Here is an 8,011-nt window from a genome sequence, read left to right as displayed (position 1 = left end):
TCCTGCTGTGTCCACTGCCTGGAAAACACAGCAGTGAGGTGGGGCAGGCACCTGGGTGGAGTCTTCAAGCCATGTGCGCAGCACACAGGTGCAATGCTTACAAAGAAATGACATGGAAATAGATGCAGGCAGGCTGGTCCCTGCTGTGATTAATGAGTAACTCCAAGTACAAGGCCAATCACAATGGATGCTACAAAAACGTTGACTGGGGCAAAAGGTTTTTAATTTTTTTTAATTTCTTTATCCTTTTGCGGATATTGTTTGTAGGGGGAGGGGGGTGGGCGTGTGTTTTTCCCCTTGGTTTTCATTAGCTCAAGCACACACAAGGGACTTTTGTTTACTCTTATCACGAACAAAAGAATTGTCAACATACTGTAAACTGTGAGCATTGTTGGTTGTTATCGGTTTTTTTAAACAGCTAAACAGTATATTTAGTGGTCTCTTTGTCTGTTTTTCATTTCCAGTTTGATCTTCTGGGTTTAGTTTTGTCTTAAAAAAAAAAAACTTTCTAAAAAAGACAGTTGGGGATAATTTTGAATTGGCTGTGAAAAGTGGTGCCTCCATAAACAGAGTGAGACCTGGGTGTGTCGCAAGGGCACGTGCACAGCCTTTTATTCCAAACACCCCTTGCAGTTTTGCTGTCGGTCGGGATAGGTTTTTGTTATTTTTGTGTTATGTTTTTGTTTTGTTTGTTTTGTTAGTGGAATCAATGTTCACACCCCGTGAACTCTGTACCCTGAAACCATGAAACTTTGCTACGAACAGAGATATTGTCTTCTTCCTTCTATTTTCTTTAGAAATGTGGAACTTAGGAAGGTGATGGGTATATATCACCCTGCTACCTTCTCCCCCAAGCTTCACTCCCAGGAGTACTGAGGTGCAACACCTGCTCTCTCGTCCCCCTGTGCGGGCATCAATGCCTCAGCTGTGTTAGAGTCCTGTGTCAAACTTCCACCCCAGTCCCTGTATCCCACAACCCATCACTTGTGGTGTTAACCCTAAAATGCCCACAGGTATTGAGCTGGTCTTCTGCATTTAAGTATTTTCCCTTTTTCTTTTGCTCCCCACAGCGTGCGAGGAGAGGGTCCATAAACCTGAGTGTGCCTTTGCTTTCCACCCTTGCTAGACACTGGTAGATGCAACCAACTCAGATTTATATTTGTTGTAAAGTTGTAAAAATATTGTGATGTCACCAATTTTCCTTCCATCTCCACACCCCCTAACATCTGATTCACGACTTAATGTATGTTGTAAAAAAGAAAAAAAAAGAAGGCAAAAAAAGACAAAAAGGCAAGGAAAAGGCTCTTTATTACTTAAAAGTAATAAAGCAAGACTGTTCTACATTCTCTTTTGTGTCCTGAATGCTTTTATTTATCTCATAATTTCCCCCTTTTGGGCTAGGATGCTCCTCTTTCCTCCATCTCTATTTGGCTTCCAAAGCATAAATCACAACGTAGTTAGAACCATTTGTCTGCAATACCCACACCCTGCTCCCCAAATTATTGATGTGTCCTCTCTGCCTGCACCCAGCCTGGAGCAGGATCGGAGCAGAAGCCACTGGTAATTAAAAGGCAGAGCATGCGTTGGCTCCCTCAATTCATTTCATGCATTTTCTTTTTATGGGCTTGTTCATCATCAAACATTTATGGTAGGCTTGATAGTTTAAAAGATCAAGGCTAGGCTTTTACTATGTAAGGTCCACTAAAAATAGAACCTGGGCTTCCCTGGTGGCGCAGTGGTTGAGAGTCCGCCTGCCGATGCAGGGGACACGGGTTCGTGCCCCGGTCCAGGAAGATCCCACATGCCGCGGAGCGGCTGGGCCCGTGAGCCATGGCCGCTGAGCCTGCGCGTCCTGGAGCCTGTGCTCCGCAACGGGAGAGGCCACAACAGTGAGAGGCCCGCGTACCGCAAAAAAAAAAAAAAAAAAAAAAATCCTTGCACAGATGTGACTTCAGCCTTTTTACATATTAATAAGGTGGAGGGTGCAGGATTTTACTCTTTGTTCGCATCTATCTCTTGTAAGCCAGAAGACACGGTCGGAGGTATAGTGCAATGCAGCACTTGATTTTTATTTTGCAGGGTAGCCTTTTGAAATTGCTAGATCAGGGCTTTTTTTCCCCCTCTGGAATATTTTTAAAACAGTTATTTAAATAAGTCTTCAGCTGTAGTATTTTACTTTTGACCTTCTGAAATAATTTTTTACAAGTGTTTTGGGTCAGTCTGAGTGTGGGAAGCTGCGGTTGGACCTCAATTTACAGCTACAATGGTCTAGTCACCTGATAACTCATTTCCAATTGTTACTTGAATCCCACCCATAGGGCGAGGCGCTGTCAGGCACAAAGTTGACTAGAATATAGTTGCTGCCTCCTCATTTATATGGAGAGGTGGGCACGGCCTCTGTAATTGCCACTGGGAGACGGGAACAAAGTGCTGAGGAAAAGGCCCAGAGGTTTGGGGCTCGAGGCTACATACTTGCTGGTCCTTATGGAATCAGTTCTCTGGACGGCTAGGGCAGGCAGAAGGGAAAACTTGTACAAAGGTGCCGAAGGTGCTGTGACAGGGACACAGAAGGTTTAGTGGACCTTGAGCAGGGTCTGTGAGAGACCTGACAGGGGCAGGGCTGGGAAGGGGGTTGGGGTCAGATCGGGAGAGGCCTGTGGACCATGTGCTAGGATTTTAGCTGATGGGCAGTGGAGTGCATTTGGAGTCTATAAAGCCACAAGCACACATGTTTGTGCTTTAGAAAGCTACCTGGCAGTAATGTGGAAATGGTCCAGGAAGAGGCTGCTGGCTGCCGGGCAATGTATCACGTAGCATGCCAAATTGGTAGGAGCAATGCGTGAAAACCCCACATCCGGTTTCGGATTCTTTAGGAAACAGAACTGAATCAGCTCTGTGACCATTCCTTCTTTTGCCGGTCAGAAGAGCTTCCTTCTCCTTACGTGACTGACGGGTTTGCCCTTCCTGGTTATACCCAAATGTCAAATGGAGAGAATGGCCAACAGCTTGTCTGACCCTTTCATTTTAAAAAATGAGAAAGCTGTGGTCCATTGAGTGAAAGGATTTGCCACGATCCCAAAGCTGTCAGTATAACACTCTTCCAAGGATGAATTTATTGTCTTTTATGCCCTCTTCATTCATATCATTAGAGTAATGCTAGCTAAAAACACCTGACACTCGCTCCTCCCAAACTTCATCTCCAAATCACTCTGCCATCGTTTGTCACAGGAAGGCCTGCAGACACGCCTCACTCTTCCCCAGCTGGGCATCCCAAATTCCTTCATCTGGGCCGAGGCAAGCGGGTCGGTTGGAGTTCAGATCACACTGTAGACAATCCCTGCAGTGCAACCTGATACTTGGGATGGTGGCTTTTGCTGAAGTCAGTTTTGTTCTTGTCTGGTGAAGAGGTGACAGAGGCTGAACAGGTGCAGCCTGTATTTTAGCTGGGGCCCCAGGGATGTCCCCGCTCAGGCTTCAGAAGTGCCTCAGATAACCTAGATTTTTAATTGTTGTGTTTGCTTGCTTGCTTGTTACAGGGTTGGTGGCTTCTGCCAGATGTTTTCAGACTGTTGGCTCTCAGGAGTGGCTGTCCCAGTGCAGCCAACAGGCTAGGTGTTTCACGGGGCCAGAGCTGATGTCTTAGACCTGCCTGCTTTCCTTAAGTGCCATGCCAAGCAAACACAAACTGGCCTCGTTGTTCAGTCTCCTAAGTTGGCAGAAGCCAAACAAGATGCCCAGAACCATAGTGCCTAGGTGTTTGACTGCCTGAACAAAAGCTCTTTCCAAAAAAGTCATTCAGCAAGTGAAATAAAAGTGTCAGAAAGGCGCCTACAATTTCAGACATGGGATATTTTGCTGGAGGGAAAGGGGTAAGGGGAATTTCAAAGACCCTTTAGTAACAAAATAACACAATTAAGAGTGTAATCCTCGTCCTGGCTGAGCACTGCGACAGCTGGGTGCTTGGACTCAGTAACCCTTAGAAACCCACATCTCACGCCTGTCTTAAACCCACGTGGTGGGTTTAAGTGTCTCTTGTACAGAATTGGGAAGGAAGGGCTCACATTTATTGATCGGGCCTGCCAGACAGATGGGGATCTTCAGTATTCCATTTAGACTATTGTGTATCCTTAGCTCTAACCCCCTGGGGATGCCTGGAGGTGGGGGGCAGTTGACCTCAACAGAGAGTTATATCTGAACTGATGTGCACTAAATGTGACTGGGCAGAAAAATGTGCAGATGTCCCTCTAGCAAATGGAAATGAAATTTGAGCAAATCAAGAGAGGCAGATGAGAGGTGGGGAGTTCCCCTTCCCCCTCTGCAAACACATCCCTGCGCACATGTGCCAACAGCTGCTGTCATGAGGCTTTTTCCTCTTGGCGTCTAATACCAAACATGTCACAGGGGTCAGAACCAGTGTCTGCTGAAGGTGGACCCTTTGGGAGGTCTTTCACCCCTCTTCCTGGTAAAACATGCGTTCCACCTCAGCACTTTCTGGTCAAATGTGAACTGTCATAAATTACAGTCTCAGGAGTGAAAGCCAAGACCTTTGCAGAGGGCCCTGGACATGGGTCGCTGGCAGCCCATGGATGCTGACCGAGGTGACTAGCAGTTTTTTATTCTTCCTAATCTTCCTAATCTCTTCAAATAAAAGGAGATTTTTCCCTTGAGAATCACTAACATCCCCAGAGCAAGTTACTGGTCCCGCTGATGGAGCTGCAATAACGGTCCAAATAAGGGGATGCTAATGAAGGGGAAAGTAAGTAACCATGAAATTGGAGGCATTTTTCTCATTGATGATTTTCATTTTTTCTGAAAACAGACGAAGGTGACATTGGACACAACAGCAATGCCAGGCAACCAACACGAAAGAAACTCCAGCAGGATTCCCAGGGGTCTCCTAGGATGAGGAAGATATGAAAACTCTGTCTGTGAACCAAACGCTCTCTGTTATCCTGTTCATCATGACACCTGCCCTGACCATGTTACAGGGTGGTGAGAAAGTGGGTGTTTGAGAGCGAGGGTAAGAAACTTAGTTCTCAGGTGTGGACACAGAACATTTTGCAGACCTGGCCCATGTCAGTGCATAAGCACGAATGTCAACAATAGGGCTAACTTTCGCTTCATAAAAGATGAAACGTGGAATGGTGCCAACCCAAGAGGAGCAGGGCTTCTGCTTGCTGATGACAATGACAATTTACACTGGGAGCGTTTTACAGTTTGCAGACATAATCTTGTCCATTCTATTATTAGATCCTCAGAACAGCCTAGTGGGGTGGGCAGCAGCACATGTATGATTATGCTTAAACTGGCGTTTGGAGAGAAGGGATCTGTTGGAACAGTGATCGACATGAAAATGGAGTCGTGTTTCCAAAACCTGTGTGTTGACATCATCCCCTCAGCTCTCTCGGGGACACCTCAGGTTACACAATTATTCTGTTTCACCAAAGGGGAAAAGCCCCCCAAGAGCATTTCTCAGGAGAGGCGGCTAACAACAATAAAGTCCCCCAAATAAAGGCCAGGCACACACATTCTATTTTAAGGGTATTGTGCTCTAATATTTTTCTATCATTAAAGAATACATCTCTTCCTTCCTGTGTCTGCAAAGTCCTGATGCCAGCAGTGTTATGAGGAACTGTCAACAAAGCAGGAAAAGAAAGAGCTGAAGCCGAATTCCGTGACCTCCCTTCTTGAGGTGCACCCTCCCACTTCAGGGGCAGTGACACGGGCTGCCTCAGTGGAAGAAAAAGATGAAAGGCCTGGCTTTCAGGGATTCTTCATTTTACCTGAGCCTCACAGAGCACAAGAGAAATGTAAGAAGCTTAAGAGAATGCAGGCTTAATTGGGAACAGAGTCGAAGAAACGCCCTATATCTAGAAGGATAAAGAATTTGCCTACCCTTCCCTTCATAGAAGAATGAGGTAAAGTAAGTATGAGAGGAAGAGGTAAGAAAGAAATACCCCTGCTGACTTCTCATGTTAGGCCCATTGGCCACTTTGGCACTATGGGTACCAACTAAACAATTCGACATCATCTCTGATGTCAATGGTGGGATGATTCTCCCGATAGGAGACAGAAGGTAGAGATGGCCTCCACCTAGGTAACTATCTTCCTCTGCCACATCACTGCCCATGTTCCATGTTGCCAGTGCTGAAGACTGGCCGTCCTAGAGTTCATATGCTGCTTGGTATGAGGGTACATGGTGCAGAAGAGGCAGGGCCCTCTTGTCTGGAGTGGGTGGCTGGCCTCCCTCCTGCCCTGGGGGCAGCACAGCCCAGCCAGTCGCCGTGTCGGGCTATTCCATAGCACTCTGAGGAAGCCAGCATCTTCACGTGCCTGCTCAACTGGTAACCTCAGACAGATTTCACTCAGAGGAGAGGAAAATCACCCTTCTTCTTAACCCCACTGTTTGCTTTCTGCTTGGTTGGAGCATTGCTGCTTGTTTATTTGTTTGCCAGCTGAAGCCCTGTTCCCAGTCCACAAGTCTTTTCTCAGTACACAAATATGCTTTTTTTTTTTTGCGGTACGCAGGTCTCTCACTGTCGTGGCCTCTCCCGTTGCGGAGCACAGGCTCCGGACGCGCAGGCTCAGCGGCCATGGCTCACGGGCCCAGCCGCTCCGCGGCATGTGGGATCTTCCTGGACCGGGGCACGAACCCGTGTCCCCTGCATCGGCAGGCGGACTCTCAACCACTGCGCCACCAGGGAAGCCCACAAATATGCTTTTTAGTAAAGATGAAGGCTTGGCTGGCACCAACTTTGGTAGCTCTGGTATAAAATATACACATAATTCCAACTGCTGCACGGTGCTATTTACTTAATTATGTACGCGGTAAATTGAACGACCTTTGACGCGATTAACTTTCCCTGATCTATAGGGTCAGAGTCAATAACCGATTAACTTTGAAAAGGAAGGTTTCTATTCCAAAGTGTGCATTCCAAGACAATACCAAATGCAGTGGTTCTGAAGACCTGCCTCCTCCATTCCTGGGAAAAGGATACATTTGTCTTCTGAAACAAAATTGTCTATTGAAGTCTGATTAGGTGTTGGCTGAGTTGAATTCTTATTGGTGTTTAATTTTAAGAACCAAAGATTTATCCCGCTCTGTCTCCAGAGTGAAGAGAAGGCCTGCAATCACATTTCTTGCTTGGGGAGAAAAGATAATGTGTTAGACTGATATGTATGAATAGAAACAGGTAAATAGTCATATTTCCTTCTGACTTTGTAATTAAAACAGTGTAAGTCAGTAGGGAAGGGCTGTAACTGGAGCTAAAGTAAGTGAGGTGAAAATTACTAGGTGTTGGAGCGTCTGCCTCTCATTTTAATTAGGTGACTATAACAGCAAGATAAAATAACTTCTTGTCACTCAATCTGTTGAGCTTTCTAATTGAGAAACCAAAGGGCTTGTTTTGTCCTCAGAAAAGAGTGACCCAAAAAGATCCTCTCTAATTACCTGGCCAGAGCAGCAGACAAGCCTGGGCCCAGGGACAGAGCAGCGCTCAGTGGGAGTGGTGTCATGAGGGTGAGGTGCTCCAAGACCAGGCCCACCAAGGCCAGCCCCCTAGAGGCTCTTAGGGACAGTCAGCCCTCATCTGGCAATCTGGAGTTCTCACTTCTCACAGGGCAAAGCAGCTGAGAAGGAAGTGCATCTCACTGTGGGTCTGTGGGTCTAGTCTGAGCTGGCCTCCCCATTTGTGGGGCAGTCATTCAAACTCTTGGCCTGTCCTTCCCCCCATGTGCAAAAGTAGACGATGATGGCGGCCCCGTCTACTTCACAGAAGCGTATAGAAGTCACATGAGGTGGGGCTTCCCTGGTGGCGCGGTGGTTGGGAGTCCGCCTGCCCATGCAGGGGACGCGGGTTCGTGCCCCGGTCTGGGAAGATCCCACATGCCGCGGAGCGGCTGTGCCCGTGAGCCACGGCCACTGAGCCTGCGCGTCCGGAGCCTGTGCTCCGCGGTGGGAGGGGCCACAACGGTGAGAGGCCCGCGTACCGCAAAAAAAAAAAAAAAAAAA

At 47.2% G+C, this 8,011-nt stretch overlaps 1 pseudogene; it reads left to right on the top strand.

Annotated features, from left to right (window-relative positions):
- Positions 1–3,330, top strand: part of LOC103091542 (uncharacterized) — a 3,588-nt pseudogene extending 258 nt beyond the window's left edge.
- The last annotated feature ends 4,681 nt before the right edge of the window (positions 3,331–8,011 follow it).

The sequence above is a fragment of the Lipotes vexillifer genome, unplaced genomic scaffold, assembly GCF_000442215.2.
Source record: "Lipotes vexillifer unplaced genomic scaffold, Lipotes_vexillifer_v1.1 scaffold91, whole genome shotgun sequence".
In the NCBI taxonomy this organism is placed as follows: Eukaryota; Metazoa; Chordata; class Mammalia; order Artiodactyla; family Lipotidae; genus Lipotes; species Lipotes vexillifer.
This window is presented reverse-complemented; position numbering and strand designations above follow the sequence as displayed.